The sequence below is a fragment of the Bubalus bubalis genome, chromosome 5 (assembly GCF_019923935.1).
Source record: "Bubalus bubalis isolate 160015118507 breed Murrah chromosome 5, NDDB_SH_1, whole genome shotgun sequence".
Taxonomy (NCBI): Eukaryota; Metazoa; Chordata; class Mammalia; order Artiodactyla; family Bovidae; genus Bubalus; species Bubalus bubalis.
The window spans coordinates 6423635-6451567 of NC_059161.1; the positions used below are offsets into that span (position 1 = coordinate 6423635).

Sequence of the window (27933 nt, forward strand, 5' to 3'; positions counted from 1 at the left end):
TCCTCTCAAAAAAAAAAAAAACCCTAGCAATCCAATTTCTTTTCTCTCTGGTATTCAAAAATGTTAAAGCATAGCAAGTGTTCCTCATTTCCGGATAATAAAATAATGGTGTAATTAACAATTGGTTAGCACGACATCACAAGAAATTGTTGAATCTACTTGTGAATAGAAGCAAAAGCCACACTATTTTAAGGAATTTTGGAACGGGAGTTAATTACTATCTAGCCTAAAAATGGGAATAGGATTCTTCCAAAGTGCATACTAATCTTAGGGGGCTCTTTTGGTGCTTAAAACTGCTACTTTGACTCTGGGACTGACAATGCTGTGCATGGAGCCAGTTACATCTTGGAAACTCTTCTTCTAGGACCTAGGACTTCACTTCTACTCTCAGGGACCTGCGATACAGCTCTTGCTGGCTCCTCCAGGCCACTGTCTGCAGGCCGTGCAGTCTGAAGAACTGAAGAGTGACCAGTGTAACTACGGGCCAAAGATCACAGACTGGGCTGGAGAGGACTGGGGTCCATCTCTTCTGCAGAACTGTGTGTGAAACCACACCTTTCCCCAGGAGGGACTCAAACCCAGCCAAAACTCAGTTTGAGACTTGAATCCCAACGCCTGATCCCTGATTTAGGAGGGGACTCGAACCCACTGCCTTTTCACTGAAACCGCTGTCAGGACTTACTGAAGCTCAGGTTCTTTCACCTTGTTGCAGAAAGAATCCAGTGTGAGGCAAAGTGATAAGCAAAGAGGGAGCTGATTAGCATAGGATGCTTGTGGAGACACAAGCAGCAAGGGAGTGCAGCCCCGTGAACAAAGAGAGCTACATTTTTATAATCAGAGAAAAAGTGGGTTTGGGAGAAGACCACCCTTTTCCCTCATTTTTGGACAGAGGTCAAGGTTTGTGTCATTTTCCTGCTTTGACACTATATGGTCTAACAGGAATAGTCATGGTGCTATTTAAATCATTGTTATATTAGCAAAAGGGGTGTGATATACCCTGCAATATGGCAATCTGTTTCAAGATTTCAGTATAATGTCCCTTTTCACCTAGGTTTTCTTTTTTTTCCCCCCTTTCACCTATATTCCTATCTTGGCCACATGCAGAAATGCTACTCTTCAAGGACCATTAATTCCCTGACTTCGTATAAGATTCAGACTCCACATCTGTTGTTTTATGTTTTAACTCTCAGGATTTGTGGCTTGAGTGTGCCTAGCACTTGAATGCACCCGGTCTTCCTTCAAGCTACTGTAACTTGTAGTTTGTTATTGGATTCTTCTCTTGAGTGGTCATTAGCTTATATCAGTGGTTCAAACTCCCTTTTAAATCCCCTCTCTGTCCCTAATAGGATTTTTAAAGTAACTGTTTAATTACCCTACTTTATTCCTATAATCTGGAGCCATCCCTCACCTGGACTGTGGAACTAGCCCTTGAATGGTCTCCTTATCTCCACTCCAGTCTCCTTTCTGCAGGTCCTTCCCACAGCTACTAAACAGGTCCTTCTAACATGCAAACCTGATTGCCTCTAGATTGTCCGCATGCATGCTCAGTTGCTCAGTTGTGTCCAGCTCTTTGCGACCCCATGGGTTGCAGCACACCAAGCTCCTCCGCCCATGGAATTTTCCAGGCAAGAATACTGGAATGGGTTGCCATTTCCTCCTTCAGGGCATCTTTCTGACCCAGGGATGGAACCCTTGTGTCCTGAGTCTCCTGCATTGGTAGGCAGATTCTTTACCATGGGGCCACCTGGGAAGCCCGTTGCTTCTTGATTAAAATCCCTTAAAAAGTTCACCTTTTCTTTAGGATCACATCCAAATGCCAAAGGATGGACATTCAAGAATCTTCTCCATTTTGCCCTAACCTGTTTTTCGGGTCCCCTGCTTCCATTCCTCACTGTTGCTCAAGCCACACAAATGACAGATTTGCATGCCTCTAATCTCTCTGCCTGGGAACAGCTTCTTCCAAGAGTTATTCTGGCAAAGCCCACTCATTCTTCAATTCAGTGTCACCTTGAATTCTAAGTCGCCAAAAGGGTAGGTACTACATCGTCCATTTTTGTGAACATCACAGCCGGTAACTTGCTTGGCTCACCAGATACATTGTAACTAATTGTGGGAGGAAAAGAACCTGCATTTCTTACCAGAGGAGCCATCCTCCTTTATTTACTTGTATTGCTCTTTTACTTGATTTCCTGTTCCTTTAGGTTCCTCCCCTCCTCCTTTCTTTTTCTATTTTCTTTAGCTGGCGTGGGGGTGGGGGAGGCTGGGAAGAGATTTGTAGTTGGCGAGCCTGTGGCACAACCGGTTGCTGCCTCTCCTGGAATTTCTTCTTCGTACCCTATTGAGTGCATCTGTCTCGGAGGCCTGGGTTGTGACAGCTGCTTAATAAACCACATCAACAGCACACAAGGCTTAAGACGGGAGGAGAGTGAGAACCTCATATTCCATTTCAACTCCGGCGATAACTTCTGAATTCCATTATTTACCATTTTAATACAACCGTTATTATTTCTCCCACCTCCCTCACCCCCGCCCTCCGAGTTTCCTTCTTGCCTTTGATGTAGTCAAATGGTCTTTTGCTCTAGGGTTGGTGGCTGTGTGTAGTCAGCCTCTATTCATATGCACACGCTTACAGCTGTTCTGAGACTTCAGAAATCTGATCCACCGCCCTTTTCTCTTGTCCCATCCCTTCTCCCTGCTTTGTAAAATCTTCCCTTGGCAGAGAAAAGGCCACATCTCTTCGCTGCTTCTGCCCTGACTCTCCCCATTCAATTATGGAGATGCATTATAGTTGAGTATGGAGGTGGTTATCCTTCAAGGACCTTACATATTCCCATTCATTGGAAAGAGAGGTGTGTGGGGGGTTGGGGGGGGGCGGTGAGGAAAGAGAAGGGGGTGGTGCCTGCCATGATTAAATATTCTGGAAAGCCAGCTTCTGATACAGACCTTGCTTCCAGCTGCAGTATCTTCCAGGCAGTAAGAAATGCATCTTCACATGTACAATAGAAGAGATGGGTAGCAAATCTCCAGGCATAGCATTACCCCCAAGAAGAGTTCCACTTTATCCACGCGTGTAAAGGCAATCTTGCTGTCTCTCCTGGGGTGGGGCTGACAAAGCTGAATCCCACCAGCAAAGATCATGTGCAGGAGCACATGCAGTTTGAGGAAACACCTGTTTCAGCCGCCCCACGTGAACCCTTGGTCGTTCGTCATTTTCTGCAGCTCACAGCAAAACGGGCCAGGACAGAGTGCCAGATTGCTGGTGGAGGCCCAGCTCCAGTCAAGTGCTGGCATCCCATCCAAACAGGTTGAAATGAGGTTTCAAAACTACCTGTGAGCAAGAAAGATGAGGTGGAAAGTCGCTGATGCCAGCAAAAATACCATAGTGATAGCTGATCGGGGAAGGGAGCACAGGCAGACGGAGCTGTTTAAAACATTTAAAACGTGCTCCTCTTGAAGCCTGTGGCTCCCTTGTCTCCCTCAACTCTCTCTTTTATTAACTTCGCCTCTTTTATGAGTAGTTTAATAAAACTATTTTCTAGTCTGTGCGGGGAAGATCATAAACACTCCTGCTTTAGAAAAATAATAACAAGATTCCGAGGATATCCAGAAGAGAGTGAGTAGCCGGGATGGGAGGAGGGGGAGGTGATGAACAGTAAATGGTACCACCTAAGGGCTCCTGTTATCTGGAGGCCTGTGTAAGCCAGGCACGAGGGTCCCTTCTGAAAAGCCTACTGACATGGTGTGAAAGAAGACATACTTTTTTTAGGCCTGGGAAGGAAGATAATCCTTTATGACTCCTAATTTAATGTGTTTATATCCAGTGATTTATCATCTAATCCCTGGGCTTTGCCTGAGGTCACAAGAGTCCCATCTTATTCCGTGTGCAGAATGACGTTGAACAGGGAGAGGCAGTGTGGTCTAAAAGCCCACTCTCTACTCTGAACTGGCAGGCCACCCAGAGACTCTAAGACCCCTTGAGAGAGTTAATGAAGCAGTTGTTCTCTCTCCCTGACGCCCAATATCTAGTTCATCAGCAAATCCTGTTGGCTCACTTTTAAATATATTCCAAATCAAATCACTTTTATTATCTCTTCTGTTATCACTCCAGTGTGTATTAGTCTCTTTGCGACCCCATGGACTGTAGCCCACCAGGCTCCTCTGTCCATGGGATTCTCCAGGCAAGAACACTGGATTGGGTTACCATGCCCTCCTCCAGAGGATCTTCCCAAACCAGGGACTGAACCTGGGTCTCCTGAATTACAGGCAGATTCTTTATCTTCTGAGCCACCAGGGAAGCTCCACGTATGGTCCAAACCACCCTTATCTTTCATCCATACTGTAATAGGGAAGAATAAATCTGAACCCCCCACCCCCGCCCCCGTATTGGACCTATTTCTTTTAATTTTAACATTTGTATTCTATTGCTTTTGCTTCCAGCTAAGAATATTGCCTGTAGCCTGAAATATATAGGGTAGCCCATTCTCAAGGCTCTGACCTTTAAGGGTATAATACTTTTCTATTCATATAGAGATAAAAAATCATAGAACAGAGAATAAAATGTGCCTTGTTGGAAGTTTACAGGAACATCATGTCCTGACATGCGTGGACAAGCTGCAAGAACAAAAGATTCTGACACCAAGAAGTTTGCAACAACCAACCACACCTCCTTCCTTTTTTAGTCTAAAAGTCTGATTTCTGACTTGGGTAAGATGGTTCTTTGGGACATGAGTTCACCCTCTTTTATGCCAGCTGGCTTTGCAAATAGTCACTATTTCTTGCCCCAACAACTTGTCTCTTGATTTATCAACCTATTGTGCAGCGAGCTGTACCAGCTTGGCCTGAGTGACAGTTGACTATAGGAGCCACAACCTGATCTTTCTGCTTCCACTTGTGCTCCCACCTCCCACTCCACCTTTCTGTTTATGCTCCACAGCAGAGCCCAAGACAGCTCTTGGGGTCTCCCACAGCCACCACTGGATCCCAGGTCTCTCCTTTGCTTCCTGCATTTTCTACATATGCCCTCTCACTCACCGCGAGTCAGCTGTCTTGGCCTCCTAGAGAGGTCTCTGGGAGAATGGCAGGACTGCCCCATGCCTAAGCCTAGAACCCTCCCCGGATATCTCATCATTCTCTTCCTTCAAGTCTATCCGAGTCTCACCTCCTCGGCAATACTTTTCTTGATCACCCAGCTTAAATCTGCAATGACCATGCCAGCATTCTCTATGCACTGTATCTACTATAGTTTCTCTGTAGCATTTATCATAGCCTAACATATAATATATTTAATCCATTCCCTGATCTGTACATTGCATAAAGGCAGGATTTTTATGTTTTGTTCATTGTGGTATTCTCAATTCTCAATGTCTAAAAGAATTCCTAGCACATAATGTGTGTTTAATATGTATTTTGGAGAATGGTTGTCATGTCTATTCTTTGGTTAAAATTCTGAAAAGTTGGGAGTAAAGGTTACTTCTGCATGCTTTGATGGTGCAGGCTGCACAGATTTCCTGGGGCTCCAGGAACCGGCTCTCCCTGTGACATGGGTGTGCGGTGATTGGGTCAGAGAGCTTTTCTGATCTCTCAGGAGTATGGGTCAGCTGCTGACCCAGACCTTGGGAAATTGGTTTTCAAGTTTAAAAGAAGAAAATAAAAAACGCACCTACTGTATTCCAATCATTCATGCTTAATGAAAGAATACCTCTCAATAGTTGGGGAGAAACCTTCGTTTAACTCTGTGGCACCATTCTGGAACAAAAAGCAGCTAACCAGCAAGAAACAGCATCACCACCCTGGCTTCTCCACTCTCATTTTTACTACTGTGTTCTTGTCACTACAGGATCCTCAGGGTGGCCTTGTGAGAGCAATGAGGACAGAATCAGCTGCTGAAAGATATACGTGAATCCATTCAGAAGGAGATTTATAGCATGGATTCCCAAGGCTTTACTGGGAAAGCTCAGGAGTCAAAGACTTTGCATTAATTGTCCTTTCTTGGCTGCTTTTCCTTAATACTCACATGGCCTCGATAAAATGTCTAATCTCTTATTCTACCTTATTGACCCAGTGATAAGTATCACAGCTCAAAGTCTAGAACCTGGACCTGTCTTTGACTTATATGACAGCTTCTCCACTTGCTGCTCTTTAAAACTGAAAGTGAAGAGTAGAATTGACCAAACTCTTCCCACACCAATATAAGATCTTAGCATCTGTTTCAACCTGGAGTTCCAGAGTCTACAGAGGACACAGGGATGGTGTGGTACTGACTCTTAAGGGAAATGATTAGAATTAAGAGCTATCCAAACTGACACATATAGAGGTGGCTATGGTAACCAAAGAGAAGGTCTAGATGTAAATGGTCTAGAGGTGACCACTGAGGGAAAGAAAACAGAAATAAACAATAGGTCTTGAAGGGTGACTAAAGAAAATGGAAACCTGGAGCCTGAGCCTCCTGCATCCTCTCTCTTGGAAGGTAAGGGATCTGTTAAAGCAACTAAGTGTATTCAGACAGGAATAGGCAACACTTAGCTAAGTTTGGAACAAATTTAATGAGCGATATAGAGTTGTCATTACTGAAAATTCTGGGAAACCTGTGTGTGGGTAAGAAGCAACAGTTAGAACCTTACATGGAACAACAGACTGGTTCATCATTGGGAAAGGGGTATGTCAAGGCTATATATTGTCACCCTGATTTTTTAACTTATGTGCAGATTACATCATGCAACATGCCAGGCAGGATGAAGCACAAGCTGGAATCAAGATTTCCAGGAGAAACATCAACAACCTCAGAGATGCAGATGGTACCATTCTAATGGCAGAAAGTGAAGAGGAACTAGAGAGCCTTTTGATGAGGGTGAAAGAGGAGACTGAAAAAGCTGGCTTAAAATTCAACATTCAAAAAGCTAAGATCATGGCATCTGGTCCCATCACTTCAGGGCAAATAGATGGGGAAAGAGTGGAAGCAGTGACAGATTTTATTTTCTTGGACTCCCAAATCAATGTGGACAGTGATTGCAGCCATGAAATTAAAAGATGATTGCTCCCTGGAAGGAAAGCTATGACAAACATAGACAACGTGTTAAAAAGCAGAGACATCACTTCGCCAACTAAGGTCTATACAGTCAAAGCTATGGTTTCCCCAGTAGTCATGTATGGATGTAAGAGTTGGACCATAAAGAAGACTGAGCACCAAAGAATTGATACTTTTAAACTGTGGTGCTGGAGAAGACTCTTGAGAGTCCCTTGAACTGCAAGGAGATCAAACCAGTCAATCCTAAAGGAGATCAATCCTGGGTGTTCATTGGAAGGACTGATGTTGAAGCTGAAGCTCCAATCCTTTCCACACCTGATGAGAAGAGCCAACTCATTGGATAAGACCCTGATGCTGGAAAAGATTGAAGGCAAAAAGAGAAGGGAGTGGCAGAGGATGAGATGATTAGATAGTGTCACGGACTCAATGGACATGAGTTTGAGCAAAAAAAAAAAAAGTCACGACTAGCAATCATGTGGTGGACAAAGATTGAAATGAATGCATTTGGAAAATGGAGCTAACAGAATTTTAAAGCTACCAAATTTTGCTGTCATCCCTACTTTAACAAGTGACTATTCTGCTACTCTCATCAGATTTCACTCTGTGCTCTGAGAGCTTTAGTGTTTACAAAACATGGTTATATACATCATTTCATCTTGTCCCTGTCCCTCTGGTTACCAATGGGATAAAAGAAAGGAATTATTTCAGTTGAATCACAAAACATGACCTCCTGGTCCCCATTCCATCTGTTTATGGATTGAGTTAAATATTTTTAGTGCAAATAAACAGATCCCCTGATTTGCAAAACACTCAGCCCTAACTTCGGGCCATAGGATAGAATTCTTCTGTTAAACAGCAAATTCCTGGGGGCAGGAGGTTGAAGCGTGTGACAAGGACATCCTGTTTATCCTTGTAACTTGAACTCTGCCTAACTCTCAGCTCATACTTAGGGAGCATATCGCAGGTTGTGCTTATCTTTCCTCTTCATGGAAGAGGAAGCTAATGAAGGCTCCCCAGCTGAATTTTGTGTGTAAATTTCTCCGGGTGAGACTATAAGGAAAGAAAACATGAGTGGGATGAAATGATAGTCTCAGGTGCCTGTGCCATGATTTGAAGGGATCTTAGAGGCTTTTCAGAAGCTTTGTCTATAGTCACATGATGTTACACCTGCTTCCTGCATTCCTCCTCCTGTTCCCAACCCACCCCAAGACTTCCTGAAATGTTCCCCGCTCACACACGTGGCAGGAGAGTGTGACTCAGATCTCCACCGGCCTCCCAGCCTTGTAGACACACACAGAGTGCTGCAGGAGAGCAGATGCCTTTGTCTGGCAAGAGCAGACTTCCTCATCCCTGCAACCACTGCACGGCGGCCCTAGGGCTCTTCTGCTCTTGCTTTCCCAGGCCCCCTTGTCAAGGTCCTCAGCTTTGCAGTCTGCTTCACTGCTGCTCCAGATGTGGATGCCCACTGTGAAATGCCTGCCTCGGTGTCAGAGGCTGCCTCGCCAAGCAAGGCTGAGCGCTGCAAGAGTGGTGACAACGCCTCTCTCCTCCACTGACGATCATCCTTTCTCAGCTGGGAATGCTGAGAGTGCTTCTTGACCTTCCTCTCTGAGAATGAGAGCTCATATCCCATAGTCTTGTTGTGTTCTCGGTCGCTCAGTCATGTCCAACTCTTTGTGACCCTATGGGCTGTAGCCTCCCCAGGCTCCTCTGTCCACGGAATTCTCCAGACAAGAATACTGGAGTGGGTTGCCATTTCCTCCTCCAGGGATTGAACCTGCGTATCTTGTATCTCCTGTATTGACAGGTGGATTCTTTACCAGCTGAGCCACCTGGGAAGCCCAACCAATTGTCTATCTGGACTCAAACACAGCCCAAGGCATCGGGTGGAAGGAACACACCCGCTGTCACTACCACCTTGCCCACACCCCTCACTTCTGACTCTGGAAGCCACTTTCTCCTTAACAGGTAAGGAGGAGCAGAATTTGCTACCTTAAAATGTCTCTTTGGTAGAATTATCTTGAACTGATTATTTTTAAGAAACTGCAGTTACAGAAAAATACCTGAAAAATGGTTAAAAATTACTCTTTTGTAAGACACGCATGTTCATAAAGGAAATTCTTCTGTAAAGATACAATTATGTAAAGTTTAAAAATAAAATAAAATTAAAAAAAAAAACAAAACAACAAAAAAAGATGTCTCCCTGTCTGTACCAGAAGCAGAGAATGCTTCTAACCTTCTAGACTTTTATCCATGGAGAAGGCAATGACTTATATCTGCAAAACAACCTTATCCTGTTCACTATGCTGCCATGGGTCAATTCGGGGAGTTACTCAGTTTTCCTGGGGATCTCCCATGGACATAGGAGGAACACATGACATTTATCTGCTCATTGTTTTTCTGTTTATCTGTCTTTTATTGCAGGGAGCTCTTAGCCATGACCCTAAAAGGGAGAAGGGGAAATTATTTTTCACCTGACGCAGGCCTCTCCCTTCTTGTTGAATCCCTCACTGGAACTGCTGTCTGAGGAGTGACCGGCTCCATAAACCCCACCAGGGAACCAGTTGACTGCAACGTCCTCTCAGGCTTCTGACAGTGACCCGCAGGCCTTCAAACTGCAAAGCACTTATCCTCTCCTCTCCATCCCATCCCACTTGTACGATCTACAAGACTACTGAGGACCTGTCTTCAGACACGTGATAGATGAAGCAGAGCCCCCCACCTCTAACCCGCATGACTCACAAGTCATGGACTTTCAGATGCAGCCACCACTTCTCCTGAACTTCCATTGCTTTTCTTGGGCATTTGCAGAGTTTTGTCAGTAACCTAAACAACCAGCCTCCAGGCTTGCCCCTTTCTGAAAGGATCAATCCAGGGCTATTCTAAAACCAAATTTGCTTAGAATAGCAAGTTCCACTTCCTGGAACTAGCTGCTCTGAATGAAAAGATAAGCTCATGTATTTTCAGTTCTCCTGTCTTGCTTAAGGCTCTCTTAAGAATCTTCCATGAATCCTGACCCATTTCATTTTCAAACTTTTCCAAGATTTTGAGAATTCCTCATTTTTGGTGTGCAAAGGTGCACAGGGAACACTAAAGACAGGCTAAGCAAGTACAATGTTCTGATCTTCCCCAAACGGAACCTGTAGAAAAATCTTACCAAAGCACTTGCTTCCTCTGTCAAAGCACAGCACTCCCATCCACAAGGTGTCAGCAGGATAATTTGCAATAATGATGTTATTTGACTCCAAGAGGAAACAAATGGGCCAAGAGTGAACTGGATAACTAAGGAAGATTCCTTCCTCATGGTCCTGCTACCGAGTTGGTCAACTCTACCTCCACCAGTGTCCTAGACCAAGCTGACACCCGCTGTCTCAGCCAGGGAGGTTCTTTTTCTGATTGGGTTCCTGCAGTCAATAACAAAACCAATTCTGAGACTGGAACAGTGCAACCTTTATTCAATGGTCAAAGGATGAAGAAGCAGGAACCTAATTTGCAAATCAACTTCTCAACCCAATTCAGGTGAATACACCAAATATAAGGAGGGTGAGGGAAAAGGGAGGGAACTGGAAAGAGTGGGAGGAGCACTCATGAATTATCCAAGAACAGGGTCATGGTTTGGACCCAGAAATGATGCAATTCTCCTTTTCAGTCATCGCATGGGGTTTTTCAGATGTTGTCATGGCAATCATCAACTATCAGGGCACTGGTTTGTGTGTTCAGTTCAGTTCAGTTCAGTCGCTCGGTCATGTCCAACTCTTTGTGACCCCATGGACTGCAGCACGCCAGTCCTCCCTGTCCATCACCAACTCCCAGAGTTTATTCAAACTCATGTTCATTGAGTTGGTGATGCCATCAAACCATCTTATCCTCTGTTGTCCCCTTCTCCTCCTGCCTTCAATCTTTTCCAGCATCAGAATCTTTTCAAATGAGTCAGCTCTTCGCATCAGGCGGCCAAAGTATTGGAGTTTCAACTTCAGCATCAGTCTTTCCAATGAATATTTAGGATTGATTTATAGTAAGTCCTATAGACTTATTTATAATAAGTCTAGCTATCCTTTAGGATGGACTGGTTGGATCTCCTTGCTATCCAAGGAACTCTCAAGAGGCTTCTCCAGCACCACATTTCAAAAGCATCAATTTTTCAGCACTCAGCTTTCTTTATAGTCCAATTCACATCCATACATGACTACTAGAAAAACCATAGCCTTGACTAGATGGACCTTTGTTGGCAAAGTAATGTCTCTGCTTTTTAATATGCTGTCTAGATTGGTCATAACTTTCCTTCCAAGGAGTAAGCGTCCTTTAATTTCATGGCTGCAGTCACCATCTCAGTGATTTTGAAGCCCCCAAAATTTAGATGCTAATGCATTACAGTGAGCGTATAATGAGGCTCAAGGTACACCGGAAGTCAAATCTTCCACCATCTTGGACCTAGTTGGTTTTAACCAGTCCTTATTTTTTCTCTTTGCAGCTTTCTCCTGAAACTTGGAAAAGAGTAATTGGTTCCCACTTGAGGGAGAGGCAGGAGTAAGATTCTGGGGCAGACAGCCCTAATAACAGTCCTTCATAGAGATGTATTTCTGCTCGGCTGTGGCCTGCCCACATAGATTCCTTGTTACCTGGAAAGCAGATGAGAAAATGAACAGCATCATTCAATTAAGTGGAAAAAAGAAATCAACAAGTCAGCCATTGTTCTATTGCATTTCTGCCTTTTACTTCCCTAAGAAAGCACAGAAAAATGGCATTCCTTATTCCCTCCTGTAAGTCCTAGAACAGGTAGTCCTCACTTCCCAAACAGAGCTCCTGTACTTAAGTCCAATGTGGAAGTCACTTAAGAACACTCTGTCCTTGATTCTGATCTTTCCTCCTGTCAAAGTGACAGTGACATTAACAAGTGTGCACAGAGGGGGGCTTTGTGCCAATTAACAATTTCTCATTAGCTTAATTAGGGGACACATGTCTTTAATCACAGCTAAGAAAGTGGAATGATTGAAGAATTGATTCGGAGCTTTTGAAAGCATCCCTGGCAGTGCCTGGAATTTAATTCTGCAGATGTGCTTGAAAAGTGACAAAGGCAGACAAGAGACAGCCTTAAATGGCATGGCCTCACTGAACATAATAGGAGAATACCAGATAAACAGAGTAAGTGTTTCCATTTTGGATCTGAGACAATCTTTTTCAGGCTCTCTGAAGAATGAGAGGCCTTGCCCTCTCAGTTATGTTATATGAGATTTCCATGTAGGACAATTTTCTTTTCGTTTCCACTAACTCCTTATCCCTATGTTGCAAATAAACAGGTCTGCTGCTCGTGGAGATGTTCAGATAATGTGGGTGGTTTAGACGCAGCTGAGGGGAGCGGATAGCTTCTCTAGTTGAATTGAGTGTAAAATTTGGACTTCACGGATTACTCGGGAAGTCTGAATTTGCAGAACCTCTTTACGTCAGAAAATAGCTTGACTTATGGTTTTGCATGCTTGTAACCTGAAGATGGGTAACTGTCATGGTCTATATATCACCCAAAAGACCAGTCCTTCAGACCATGCAATCCATGGGCTCTTGAAAGAATCTGTACTACACACAACATTGATTTAAGCGCCGATCTTGTTTTTCGCTCTACACAAGGCAGTAAAGTCATATTCTTATCATTTAAAAATGCAATGGGCTAAAGCTTCACTAATTACACTTTAATAAAGTATGCAAACAGATTCCTTCTTTGCAAAATGCAGTCTTTACTAGTATAATCCTTTTGAAAATAATTTTTTCTGATTTAAAAAAGCAATGTATTTTAATTGCATACAAATTGGAAAATTCAATAAAAAATAAAGACGAAAAAAGTTACATAACCCCACCTACCCAGATGTAAGTGCTATTTACATTTTAGTGTATAGCCTATTTTACACTATATATTTTCTAATAAAGTGGAATTATGTTGCACTTATGGATTTAAAACATGCTTTTTCACTTAGTATATCATCATCATCTCCCCACGTCATTAAATATTCTTGTAGAGCATGATTTTTAATGACTGCATAGTATTCCAGCTCATGAATTTGTTATATTTATGATCAGACTTAATGGATATTTCCATTTTTGTTATTATAAGCTATGATAAAATGGCTGTGCTTGAATGTAAATCTTTTCAAGCAGCTATGATCATCTCATTTGAATAAATTTCTAGAGGTGGAATTGCTGAGTCAAAAATTATGTGCATTTAAAAGACTTTGGAACATATTGTCAAGTTTTTCCTCAGAAAAGATTCCCAGAACCAGTGATTCACATCCCTAGAACAAATAGTATGGGAAAAATAAGTAAAATTTTTAACAAATATAGTACAAAAAGTGATATCTCACCATTGTTTTTACTTGTAATTCTGACTACCAGTGAGATCAGATATTTTCTCTTGCATATTGAATGCATTTCTTTTGTGAACTGTTAAATCATGCCCTCTCTCCGTTTGCTCCTGGGATACTCATCTTTTGAATGTTCACTTGTAAGAGTTATTACATATTGAACCATTTTCGCGTATCCTCAACAGTAGCTTTCTTCCAGCTTGCTACTTCCTTCCCCCCACCCCCACAGATGGTGTGTTTTGTTGTTGTTTTTACATAAAATTTTAATGTTATCTAAATTAAATTAATTATTCTATGATTGCTCTTTCTTTGCTTTAGTGTTTGGAAAATGTTTCCCATTCTGAGATTTTGTAATCATTATAGTTTATATTTTCATTTTTTTCCTTTTAAAAATTCATCTGTAATTTAGTTTTGTATGCAGCACAGGTAGTGTTCTTTCTATTTCATTTTTTCTTTGAAAACTGCCAATTAGCCCAACTTATGAAATTATTCAGGATTTCCCTAACTGTGTTCCAGAGAATACTATTACTGTATGATTTTGAAATAGAAAAAAAAAGTTCAGATACTTATATATTTGAGATATGCTGAATAATCTTCATTAAGATTCACATAGCATATTTCTATTTAAAGGTTTCCAAAAGTCCTGCAGAATAAAATACCTATTTTATCTTGCTTTACCTAGAATTATACATTTAGCTATGCAATCCTTGTACTAACAGCATCTGTTAACATCAAAGAAATTAATGTTCCATAGAAGACAAAATGAGTGTATAACTTGGAAGGTCAAGCAGCCACTTTTATCAAATGCTAGTGTTTGAAGAGGTCCAGCATGCGTGTAGTACCCTTGGGTTCTAAATAACTTGAGAATAAGGATCAGTAGGGCAGATGGGCATAAACATACTACCTTTATTACTGGCAATAGGTATATTAGAGGATGTAACTCTGTTGGGAGAGCCAAATGGGCCCTGCTAACTGAGCCTCAAAATTCAAGGTGGTTGCTTAGTCCTCTCTCCAAGGACTGCCTTCCCAGGTAGGACTTAAAGACTGGAGGCTGTAGCTGTGGCCAGGAGAAAAAAAGGAGAGTGTTGAGTATAGCAAGCCTGTTTCATCCTTTTGAATTCTACTGATAAGTCAGTTACTCCCTTTTCCCTTGGTGTAAAGAGTGAGATGCTAGAGCAAATCGTTTCACAAGGGATCCAGGGAGTAGAAAAAAAGACATTCCTCATTCATATTGCTCTACATCCACTGGGTTTCACCGAACGGAGTAAAGCATGTGGCTGTCTCTCCGGGGAGGAGATCTATCAGGAGAACTAGGTGTCTACCTTCCTTAGGCTGTTATCTCCAACACTGGCCACTACTCTTTGGCGCATCTGGAGTAGTAGAGAGAGTTTAGATTTAGTTTCCAGAAAGCCCTGAAATGGATCAAAATAGCACATAAATCAAATAAATTCAAGCCCTACCTCCATGTTGAAAACTCCATATTTTATTTCCCATCCTAAGTTATATCTAGCTACCTTGTCCCATATACATTATCAGAGATTCTGCTAGGAGACTAAAAACAACATAAAGGTGCTCCAACAATAAGATAAATAAAAGGCTCTGATAATAAAACACCAACAATATTTAGGTGACCCGAGTTTGATGCAAAGCCTTCTCCTATTTTCAGACTTCCAAGGAGTTAAATCCTCTGGCAAATGAAAATCTAAAAATGTTAAAATATGAAGTCAGGATAAAACATATTCTCATGCCATTTTTTTTTACTGTTTACCTATTAAGTTTTATAATAAGTCTAGCTATCAGCTAGTATAAACTTACCATATTCTTCTTCAAAATTATCTTAGCTACAATTCTATAGGCTCTTCTAGAAAAATGTTAAGACCATTTTATCTAGTCAAAAGTGCAAGTAGCTTGTATTTATTTCATAAAGTTAATTTTATTTATTTCATAAGTTAATCCGAGAAGGAATGATTGTATTGGATTTTTCTATGCAGAAACATGAACTAGCTCAGTATAAAAATGTTCAAGCATCATTAGATGCTCTATTCATTCAAATAAATATGTTAATCACAAAAGTCATTCCCAGGGCTAATTCCTTACCTTTATTTTTTAAGAGATAATGTCAGCAAGCATAAAAGGAATAGGTAGGAACTGTGAGATAGCAACAGTTAAATTTGATGCAGTGTAGAACCAAAATAGTGACAACTTAGGAAGGCAGGCCTTAGCTATATAAGAAACAAATCAGATTAAAGGTGCTTGAATAGTATGTCCCAATTAATAGATTTTCTCTAATTTTAATTAAACTTAATTCCCTTTATATAGGAGAAATGAGTTAATTGGACGAAACCAAAGCAGTGATATATATGGTGTCTAAAGACAGAGGTGACTAAAGAAGTAGGCTATTGGTTTCCTTGATCTGTTTATCTGCCTAGGTGCGTGTGGCCAGGCCTGTACGACTGTCTGTATGACGGACCTGTCAGTCCTGTACCCTGGTGGATATCTACAACATGAAGAGCTGAACTAGATGACATCAAATCGGTTTCACTCTCTTTTGCTGATGCCATACAAATTATATGCAAGCAGAGTATAGTAAGAGCTTGGGTGCTAAACTATGATATTCTTGGTTTTATCTCAGCACTATCACTTCTTAATTATAGGATCTGGTGAAATTCACTTAGCCTCTCTGTACTTCAGTTTCTAAACCTATATAACTAGATAGGAAGGTGAAATAGTACCTACCTCAAAGGATTGTTGTGACAAGTAAATGAATCAGTGGATGCAGTATTCTTACTTAAAATAGCATCAGGCAGAGAATACATGCTCAATAAATGTTAGTAGTTATTTTTATTTTTATAATTGTTCCAACTCCCAAAGAGGGGAAAACTTTTTGTGCAATTCAGCAGCTCCTGAATTTTGATTTTTTTTTTTCATGTCTTATTAACTCTTACGGTATCTTTCCATACTGCCTTCAAACAAAGGTGACCACCTTTTTAGGCACCAACTACCTGTACAGGATGATAGATGTGTAGTAAGTTTAGGACTGGCTTTATTTATTTTGGGCTCCAGAATCACTGCAGATGGTGACTGCAGCCATGAAATTAAAAGATGCTTGCCCCTTAGGAAAAAAGTTATGACCAACCTAGACAGCATATTAAAAAGCAGAGATATTACTTTGCCAATGAAGGTCTGTCTAGTCAAGGCTATGGTTTTTCCAGTGGTTATGTATAGATGTGAGAGTTGGACTGTGAAGAAAGCTGACCGCTGAAGAATTGATGCTTTTGAACTGTGGTGTTGGAAAAGACTCTTGAGAGTCTGTTGGACAGCAAGGAGATCCAACCAGTCCATCCTAAAGGAAATCAGTCCTGAATATTCATTGGAAGGACTGATGTTGAAGCTGAAACTCCAGTACTTTGGCCACCTGATGCAAAGAACTGACTCATTGGAAAAGACCCTGAGTCATTGGAAAAGACTCATTGGAAAGATTGAAGGTAGGAGGAGAAGGGGACAACAGAGGATGAGATTGTTGTATGGCATCACCGACTCAATGACCATGAGTTTAACTAAGCTCTGGGAGTTGGTGATGGACGGGGAAGCCTGGCGCGCTGCAGTCCACGGGGTCACAAAGAGTCGGACACAACTGTGCAACTGAACTGAACGGAAGTATAGGACAGCATCTAGAATAGTTACTCAGCTTCTTCCAATTTATTACCCAATAGGGGAGTTTGAAAAAAACTTCTATATTAAATGCAAAATTCTGATACCCATCTTTTGCATTAATTTGGGGTGTGATGATTGCTGTCAGGCAAGTGTAGACAGTGAAAAAATCTGTGACGTTTCCATAACTCTTGGGTGGCTTGGCATTAGCATTCCTCAGGAGAATTTATGTCATCATCTTTGTCAGGAAGTCTGATATAAAGCTCAGGATTTTGAGAATTGCTGGAAATTATAATGAGTTGGGGGATGATTGTGTATAATGTTCTTAAATACTTTAGCTGGATCAAAGACCTGAACCTCAGATGCATGCTGCAATTACCAGAGGAAATTTTTAAAATGTCCATGCCGGGCCTAACCTAGACCAATTAAGTCAACTCCCTCTGGGGCAAGGTAGATGCATGACTTTTAAATCATCTTTGACTCCAAGGGACATACCCTTGCTAATATCTTTGATAGTTCTTTTTCCATGTATTTTCCTCCAAAATCCAGAATCTTTTCACTCTCCCATGTTACCCTTGGAATTCTCTAAGACTCTTAGAGTTAGAAGACTCTAAAAAATTTCATTATTTCTCAACCTCTGCCCAGTATTTCACCCTCTGAAAGAACCTGATCTACATATTCCTTGGCAGATGGGCGTCACTAAATGATTGAATGCCTTGAGTGACTGAGGACTTACCACCCCTTGAGCTAGACCATTGCATTATGGATGGGGTCAATTGCTCAAATGTATCTTCTTATGTTGTTACAAAATATGTCCCTGGAACTAAAATCCAGCTAGTCCTAGACTTCTCTCTAAAAACTAGTGAAATAAACCTAATCTCTCCCAACTGGCAGCCCTATAAAAGCTTAAAGGAATCAGTCATGTCCTTCCTAAGTTGTTTTGTTGCCCTTAGCAAAATCAGATTCTACCACTGCTCCTAGAATGATAAGATTTGTAGACCTCTCCTAAGCCAGTTTAACTTCCTATGAACATCCTATAGTTGGCCAAATCTTTAAATGCAGTACCCTACGTTGAAGAAAGCATTTTAAGGGTTATCTGAGAAACCTCATACACATGTAATATCCATCCTAAAACTAAGTGGAACATCCTCTAGATGAAAGTCTTAAGGGTTTAAAGTCTTAAGATTGTAAAGGATATAAGGATTTAAATGGGCCTAAAAGAGTCTCAAATGCATATGTCAAAATATTTGCATCTGGGAAAGTAATGTGTTTATCCATAAAGTGAAAGCCACTCAGTTGTGTCCAACTCTATGATCCCATGGACTGTAGCCTGTCACGCTCTTCTGTCTGTGGAATTCTCCAGGCAAGAACACTGGAGTGGGTAGCCATTCCTTTCTCCAAGGGCATCTTGACCCAGGGATCAAACCTGGGTCTCCTGCCTTATAGGTGGGTTCTTAACCATCTGAGTCACCAGGGAGGCCCATAAAGGCAAGGGGAAAAAATGAAAAGTTTAGACTACTTAAAAAGGACTAATTTAAATATAGATTTATTTAGAATATACATGATTATTTTAATTTGCTAGAGCTGCCATAACAAAATGTCACAGACCGAGCAGCAGATGGCCCAGATCTCCTGGTTCTGGATGCTAGCAGTCCAGGATCAAAGGATGGGCTGGTTTGGTTTCACCTGTGGTCTCTGTCCTTGCCTTGCAGGTGGCCTCCTTCTGGTCGTGTCTTCACTTGATCTTTCCTCTGGGAGTCTGTCTGATTTCCTCTTCTTACAAGGACACCAGTCAGATTAAGGCCCAGACTTAACTGCCTCATTTTAATTTGATCACCTGCTTAAAGGCTCTAACTCCAAATATAGTTACATTCTGAAGTCCTGGGGGTTAGTGCTTGGACATATGAATTTAGGGGTACACAGTTAGGCCCATAGAAATTACCATTTTTGTTGTTGTTTTTCAGTCATTAAGTCATGTCCAACTCTTTGCAACCCCATGGACTGTAGCATGCCTGACTCTTCTGATCTCCACTATATCCCAGAGTTTGCTCACATTCATGTCCACTGAGTCGGTGATGCCATCCAACCATCTCATCCTCTGCCACATCCTTCTCCTTTTGCTTCCAGTCTTTCCCAGTGTCAGGGTCTTTTCCAAAGAGTTAGCTCTTTGCATCAGGTGGCCAAGGTATTGGCGCTTCGGTATCAGTTCTTCCAAAGAATAAGCATGACTATAGGTATATTTTATATATATATATGTATGTCATATATTTTAGCTTTTTATATATGTCATATGTTACTGTTTTTAGATATATGTCATATGTTATTGCTTTTATTATGTTTTTAAAGCATTTTGTTGTTTATTATTATTATTTTATATATATGTATATGTTACTGTTTTATTATGATTTAGATCTATATTATAGTATTATATTAAAATGTATAATATATATTATATCTGAGAACATATAATATATTCTATAATACTATTATGATTTAGATCAATATTATAGCATTATATTATTAGAATATATACATATATAGTATTATATATAATACTATATATATTGAAATACTATAGATATTATATATAGTATTATAATAGTATTATATTAGACTATATGATATATTAATATAATATTATAGTATAATATAGGTCTAATATCATGTAATATAGATATATAGTGCATGTATATGTACACATATATATTTGACATGGTCTTTTGGTTTAGATTTTCATGAGCTATACTTAAGTAAAGCTCAGCACCATTCTCCAGACTTAGAACAATTCTTGGGGCTTTCATTATTCCTTATGTTATGGTCACAGGATCTTGATCTGTTTTCCCATCCTCTTTAAGGCTTTCCTCCTAAGACTGATAGAAGATTGGAACCCATTTTTGTAGCTTTCTTAAAAAACAGACACAAAAGACCTTTATGCTTCTATTTAGTTTTTTTCTTTTAATTTTGAAATAATAATTTACAACTCATAAAAGTTGCAAAAAATGTATAAAAAATGACCCTATATCCTTCACTCACCTTTCCCTAATGTTAACATCTTACATAACCATAGTACAATAATTAAAACCAAAAACTTAACAATGATACAATGGTAACCAAACTACCGTTTCTAGAATTCTGCTATTTTCTTCACCAGTGAAACTTTTCCGTCACAGGATCTTATCTCTTGTCCCATGTTGCTTGGAGTTGTCTCCTTCAATCTGAGACAGTCACTCAGGCTTTCCTTATCTCACATAACCTTGATATTTTTGAAGAGTATCAGTATTTTATAGAATGTCCTTCAATTGGATTCATTTAATAATGTTTTGTCATGAAAAGCTACAACAGAATGAAGTTATACATTTTTGGCCAGAACATCATAGAAGTGACATCGTGTGCTTCTCAGCGCGTCATATCAGAGGGTGGATGATGTTCAGCTCTGACTGATGGCAGTGTTAACCCAGACCACTTGGTTAAAGTGGTGTTTGCCAGGCATTTAAACTGTGTTTCCTTCCTAGTCACCGGAATACATAGCTCTAGTGAGAAATTCAGAAAAAACTTAGAATAGTCAGAAAGCTTAAGAAATCTTATAAGTCCCTTTAAGAATCTAAAAAGAGTGAATATATGTATTTATGTATAATTGATTCACTAACAAAGTTTTTGTGTGTGTTTGTTTGTTGAGATGAAACCTTCCACCCTGCAATCATTGAATTTAATCTTTGTAGAATAATAGCTGTTGAGTGATAGGATTCCACTCAGATAGGCAATTAATCCTCCAAGCTGATAATTTTGGAGTGGGCTTTAGCTTCCACCATAACATCTATCAATCGCTAGCATCCCCTTCCAAATAAGTGTATACTCTAATTAAAACTGGTGTGTTTGTTATACTAACACAACTTCAAATGCATTCCTTGGGGCACCTGCCCTCTTTTCTCTAAGCAGATTTCTCTTAGCCCCTCACTATATTTGCATACAATTGCACTCATTTCACATGCTAGCAAGGTAATGCTCAAAATCCTACAAACTAGGCTTCAACAGTATGTGAACTGAGAACTTCCAGATGTACAGGCTGGATTTAGAAAAGGCAAAGAAACCAGAGACCAAATTGCCAACATCTGTAAGGTTATAGAAAAAGCAAGAGAATTCCAGAAAAACATCTGTGTGGATGACAGCAAACTGTGGAAAATTCCTAAAGAGATTGGAATACCGAACCACCCGAGAAATCCGGATGCAGGTCAGGAAGCAAAAGTTAGAACCAGACATGGAACAATGGGCTAGTTCAAAACTAGGAAAGGAATATGTTAAGGCTGTATACTGTCACTCTGCTTATTTAACTTATTTGCAGAGTACATTATGCGAAATTCCAGGCTGGATGAATCATAACCTTGAATCAAGATTGCCAGAGAAACATCAATAACCTCAGATATGCAGATGATACCACTCTCATGGAAGAAAGCAAAGGGTAGCTAAAGAGCCTCTTGATGAAGGTGAAAGAGGAAAGTGAAAAAACTGGCTTAAAATTCAACATTCTAAAAACTAAGATGGCAACCAGTCCCATCACCTCATGGGGATAAATGGAAACAGTAATAGACTTTATATTCTTGGGCTCTAAAATCACTACAGTTGGTGACTACATCCATGAAATTAAAAAATGCTTGCTCCTTGGAACAAAAGTTATGATAAACCTAGACAGTGTACTAAAAAGCAGAGACATCATTTTGCTGACAAAGGTCCTTATAACAAAGCTATGATTTTTCCAGTAGTCCTGTATGGATGTGAGAGTTGGACTATAAAGAAGGCTGAGCCCTGAGGAATTAATGCTTTCAGACTGCGGTGCTGGAGAAAACTCTTGAGAGTTCCTTGGACTGCAAGGAGATCAAACCAGTCAACCCTAAAGTAATTCAGTCCTGAATATTCATTGGAAGGACTGATGCTGAAGCTGAAGCTCCAATACTTTAGACATCTAATATGAAGAGCCAACTCATTGGAAAAGACCCTGATGCTGGGAAAGATTGAAGGCAGGAGAAGAAGGGGGCAACAGAGGATGAGATGGTTGGATGGCATCACTGATTCAATGGATATGAGTTTGAGAAAACTCCAGGAGATGGTGGAGGACAGGGAAGCCTGGCATGCTGCAGTCCATGAGGTGGCAAAAAGTCAGACCAGACTTAGCAACTGAACACAACAATATCTACTCACAGGAGACTACCACTTCCCCAGTCTAACAGATTTCTATTACTAGACTTCTCTCCAGATGGAACAGACTCTTGAGGATTTTACACACACACGCACACACACACACACACCATTTCTATTAGATTTTCTTTCAGCGTTCTTGTTTGTTTTTCCCCTTCTCAAGTGGAGGGAAGATTGCATTAAGGAAACTGGTAAATTTCCTCAGGCAACATAAAAGAAAGATCTTACTCTTTAAATCTTGTTGTCCAGAGTCAGAAATTTCTTTGTAAAACCGGGTACTGCTTAACAGCCCCTCCCTCATTTCTGAATCTCAAGGTATGAATATTAGACAAGGATAGAACTTGTCTAATAGTTCCACGTCTTTAATAGGAAAGATGAATCCCAGGTGGGCTCTACCTAATGTCTGACAGAACACCTTATTTTAAGATGCAACGCTTCCTTCAGACAAAGGAATGAAAAGTCATCTTTTTGCTACAGAACAGTGCTTTGCAAGCTCTATAATGCCTTAGAATCTCTTCACATCTTTTTAAAAGGCAGAATTAGATGCAGTAGGTTTGGATGGGGCTTGCAATTCTGTATTTTTAACAACCCAGGTGACATTGATGCTGCCGGTCTGTGGACCACAGTAAGGCTGTGGAGGCGATGGGAGCTTCCTGGTCAGGAGAGGGGAGAGGCGTGAGAACTGCCTTTAGAAATGATCACTCCCCAGCTGCGATGGGAACGGCTGTGATGGCAGCGTAATGTTGGATCGCCTGCCATACCTTTGGACAAACTTTCCATTATCAAAAACAAACCATCCCCCCCAAAAAAACCAAAACAAACAAACAAAAAAAACCTTTTCATATGTTTTCTCAAGAGAAATTCAGTGAAATGAAAAAACTTTAGACTAAACCACTACCTCTGAAATTGGTTACCTAATGTGATATAAAAGAAATTCCCATTTAGAAATTGTGTGATAAACTTGGGGAGAAGGTTGAAGTTACAACACATCATTCAAAGGAACCATGTACATTGGATACTGTTTCAGTTCAGTTCAGTCACTCAGTCGTGTCCAACTCTTTGCGACCCCACGAATCACAGCACGCCAGGCCTCCCTGTCCATCACCAACTCCCGGAGTTTACTCAAACACATGTCCATCAAGTCGGTGATGCCATCCAGCTATCTCATCCTCTGTTGTCCCCTTCTCCTCCTGCCCCCAATCCCTCCCAGCATCAGGGTCTTTTCCAACGAGTCAAGTCTTCTTCTCATGAGGTGGCCAAAGTATTGTTCCACTGAATTCCAGTAGGAACAGGGGTAGAGGTAGAGATGGAGAAGGTTTAGAAAAGAAAGACTAGTCAGGAATGACACACATAAAATGCAGATTTTAAATGACTATTTAGGATGGGCTAGAGTATATGAATACCTTATACATATAAACCCCCTGATTATGAAGAAATGATTCTCATTGTCCTATTACAGGTGAGTAGTAAAGTTGAGGGAAGTTAACATGCCAAGAACACAGAGATTGTAAGTGATGGAGCCAAGATTCAAACTAAGGTTTTCTGATTCTAGAACATTCTAGCTTAACCCCTGTACCATGGCACTGCCTCTGAGCTGGACTCACAAAGGACCAAAATACTAGAACAAAGACACCTTATCCAGGCCTCAGCAACCCACCTCTCTAACTAAAACTTGGATCTTGCTATCATGTGGACCCACCTATCCCACTTGTGAAAACTCTTGTTCCAACATCTTCCTTTCTGATCATCACGCCTGTGTTTCCATTGTTCTCATTTTATTACTAAAACTCATGCTTTTACACCTCACCAAGACCACCAGTTCTTCAAATTCACATTTCTTCCCTTTCCTATGCACCTTCCTGACTTTAATTCTTTGACTGCCTGAATAAGTTCTAACACCCTAACCACTTTAACCTTTGCTCTCAGGGGGCTCTTGTTCTTCTGCCTTCTCCACACTGTAAAACCCTAGCCTCGGATGAAATGTGGTCAGAAGTGAGATATACCTCTTTTAAGCCTGGTACCTAAGAATATCTAGTAAAACCCTTCTTACTCACACTCCCTGTATGCGCCATCTGGATGTCCATGACCGTGGCATTGCTGAAAAAAAGATGGCAAAGATCCTGAATGAAGGAAGGCTGGGATCCCACATGCACCCCTACTTGGAATTTATGATGAAAGAAGATAAATATCCACTAAATCATTAAGATTTCAGGTATGCTTGATATTTTAACAACTAAAGAAATTGTTATCAGAATTGGGGTACCATCAGATGAAAACTCTGAAATATGTGGTACTGACTTGGCAGTGGGAGAGACAGAACCAAGAAACTGATATGGGAGGCGGGGCAAGTGAACTTGTTATTTAGAAGCAAAATTTTCATCAAAATATCTGATAAAACATGGAAATAAGATTATACGCCTGCTAAGCCAGTGATGCTAAGGAAAATGGCTAAAAGAATCAGAAAGAAATAGTTATGATGGTTCATCATTGAAAAGCTATTATAAGAAAGACACCATCTCAGGGTACAATTGACTGATTTTCAATTAGAATGAAAAGAAATAAAGAAATACCAGCAGTTTTTAGATTCTCAAAAGGTTGGAAAAACTCTGCACATACAAACTCAAACTTTAAAAAGATGTAATTTGAAAAAATATACTTAGTAGCAAATGGCTTATAAAACACCAGTTGAAGAAAATGACTCTTCCCTGTGGCAAAGATGAGATTACAGATGTCACCTTTCCGTGAATTTTTCCAGGCTGAAAGTAAACCAATATTAAGTTAAGAAAGGGAGACGTAAGGTAAGAAAGTAAAGAAATAAAACAGATTGAGAATTGTGTCTAGAAAATAAGTTTGGGCTGGGTTTCTGATACAAGGAGCTGATCAGAAGCAAATAGAATCAGAAGCCTCCTAAGATTTCAGGAGAACTGTATTGGATATTGAACCAAAGGTACCATGCTGCTGCTGCTGCTAAGTCGCTTCAGTCGTATCCGACTCTGTGCAACCCCATAGACGGCAGCCCACCAGGCTCCCCCATCCCTGGGATTGTCCAGGCAAGAATACTGGAGTGGGTTGCCATTTCCTTCTCCTAAAAAGAGCTATTAAACTCCTTAATATCACTAGCCAAAACAAAAAGTATACTGTACAAGCTAGACAGCCCTCAAGGACCTTTAGATTTAGAGAATAGGAGGTAAAGAAGAGCCACCTGGAGGGGGTGTCCCCAGGGCCCACAGAGACTATGTGCAAGGTAACTCCTCGTGCAGAGAACAGTTAGAAACTAGCCAAGGAAATCTGTATGACTTCAGGCCACCGACCTCCACAGGACCTGCCCCACAGGATTCCGTAACCAAAGGGAACCAGTGACTGCTATTTGTTTTCTGATCTTTTTTTTTTTCCTGAAGTGGTTCTATCCCTACATCACCATTATTTGTGAGGACAGTTCTTTTCTCTTCTTGGTTCAGATTTTGGGAAATAAGCATGGCAGCTGATGGAGAGCACTGACTATCACCCGAAGATCCTGGACTTTGAGCGGGAAGAAGGGGCCACACAGGACCTGGGGCTGCCTCGTGAGGATGAATGGAGGTGAGTGAGTGTGGTTTATTCTTGGGAGAAAAGAGTGGAATGGTTGTTTGGTGACCAGAAAGATTGACTGTGGTATAGACTGCTCTATGTTTGCCAGTTCTTTTCCTTTTCTTCCTAGGCACCCAGCGCCAGCTTTCCTGGTTTTCCTTGTAGGCAAGCAGAACCACATGACTGTCTCCTAGCCAATGGAATGAAACCGAAGTGATGTCATCCACTGCCAAGATGGGTCCTTAAAGACCAGCTCAGCTCCCTACGCTGGAGTTTTCTCTGTCTGCCGGTTTTGTGCCAGTGCTGAGGGCAACATTGGAAACCGTGTGTTGTACGTAGTAGAATCTATCACCCTGAGCTTCTGAATACCTGTGTGAAGCTAAGCTCACAAGCTTCACTGACTGGACTTTGTGTAAGTTAGAAATACACTTTTTTTGTGTGTTTCAACCCACTAAGATGTGGACCTTTCTTTCACAGAAACAAAAGTTATTAGTACTCGGTGGGAAAAGCTCTTCAGATGGTGCAGAAAGCACATAAATAACTATTTCCCCTGCTCGTCTGTGTTTCAGAACAGAAGAAACGTTTCTGTTCTTGGACCCTGCAGCCCAGAGTAGGTACCATTGCCAATCTCTATAACCAGAAAAAAAACCCAAACAAAAGTTCAGTTATGACTTTTCCTCCCATCCTGCAGAAGGGCTGGGTGTTTTTCTTTCTTTGATATATTTTTCAGCAAGATCTGGGTTCTTATACCACTTTGTCCCTTATCTACAGTGTTATCTGGATCAATTTAAAATAGTTCTCTGAGCTTCAGTTTTCTCATTTATAAAGCTTAGTATATTAATAAGGATAGGTCTTATAATGCTCTGTAACTAGCCCAGCCAGATCTAAGTAATTTAGCACAACAAAGGTTTATTCCTATGCACAAATATCCACATGGGTCTAGATGACCTTTCAGGGTAATTTTACTTTATGTGATAACTTTAAAGTCCAGGCTGATAATGACTTCATCCTGTAGCTTCATCATGTGGGATGTATAGTCTAACTGGTCAATGAATTTGGGAAGAGAGGCCAGATAATGATCTATGGTCATCTCGTCACCTCCCCAAGAATGAACCCATGTCATTTTCTCTAGCAGCCAATAGGTTTGAACTCATTTCCTGGCCTGACCTAAGAGCAAGGAGGTGTTTCATGGGCTAGAAGGGCACTAGTGATATCTATCTTATTTGGATAACAAAAGCTTCCCCCTAAGAGTCTGGTGAAAAATCATGTAAGATAAACAAAAGAGAACTTTTTTTTTTTTTTTAAATAAATTCTGAAAAGCTACATCCATCCTATAAAGCTCTGGTTTCTTCATTCCCCACTGGAATATAGATCTGTGAAATCTTAGAATATATTTGTTTTAAAGAATTGTTTTCACATGACATTCTCTCATATTTACCTATTTTGGTTTTGAAACATATGTACACTAACCTTAATTTAATTCAGTGAACACATATCAAATACCTACTATATTCAAAACAGGGGCTTCGCTGGTGGCTCAGTGCTGAAGTATCTGCCTGTCAATGCAGGAGACATGGGTTTGGTCCCTGGGTCAGGAAAATCTCCTGGAGAAGAAAATGACAACCCACTCCAGTTCTCTTGCCTGGGAAATCCCATGGACAAAAGAGCCTGGCAGGCTATAATCCAAGGGGTCGCAAAAGAGTCAGACACAATTTAGCGACTAAACAACATGTTCAAGTCACTTTTGCCAGTTCAGTAGAGCCAGACCTGAACTTTGAGCCTAACTAATGTTAATAACAAATGAAAGTGAAAGTGAAAGTCACTCAGTCATGTCCGACTCTTTGTGAGCCCTTGGACTATACTGGAGTGGGTAGCCTTTCCCTTCTCCAGGGTGTCTTCCCAACCCAGATCGAACCCAGGTCTCCCACATTGCAGGTGGATTCTTTACCAGCTGAGCCACGAGGGAAGCCCAAGAATACTGGAGTGGGTAGCCTATCCCTTCTCCAATGGATCTTCCTGACCCAGGAATCAAACTGAGGTCTCCTACATTGTAGGCGGATTCTTTACCAACTGAGCTATCTCAGGGAAGCCCTAATAACAAATGGATAAGACTAAATAAGCCCTTCAAAGGGTGCATGTAGAGATTTGATT

At 40.9% G+C, this 27933-nt stretch overlaps 1 long non-coding RNA gene across 1 annotated transcript in view; it reads right to left on the reverse strand.

The window, feature by feature from the left end:
• The window catches only part of LOC123333619, a 45492-nt gene extending 34815 nt beyond the window's left edge, over positions 1–10677 (reverse strand). Inside the window, exon 1 of the long non-coding RNA XR_006551018.1 lies at positions 9499–10677. This is a non-coding gene — a long non-coding RNA (uncharacterized LOC123333619). The remainder of the gene's footprint in view (positions 1–9498) is intronic.
• Between the last annotated feature and the right edge of the window lie 17256 nt (positions 10678–27933).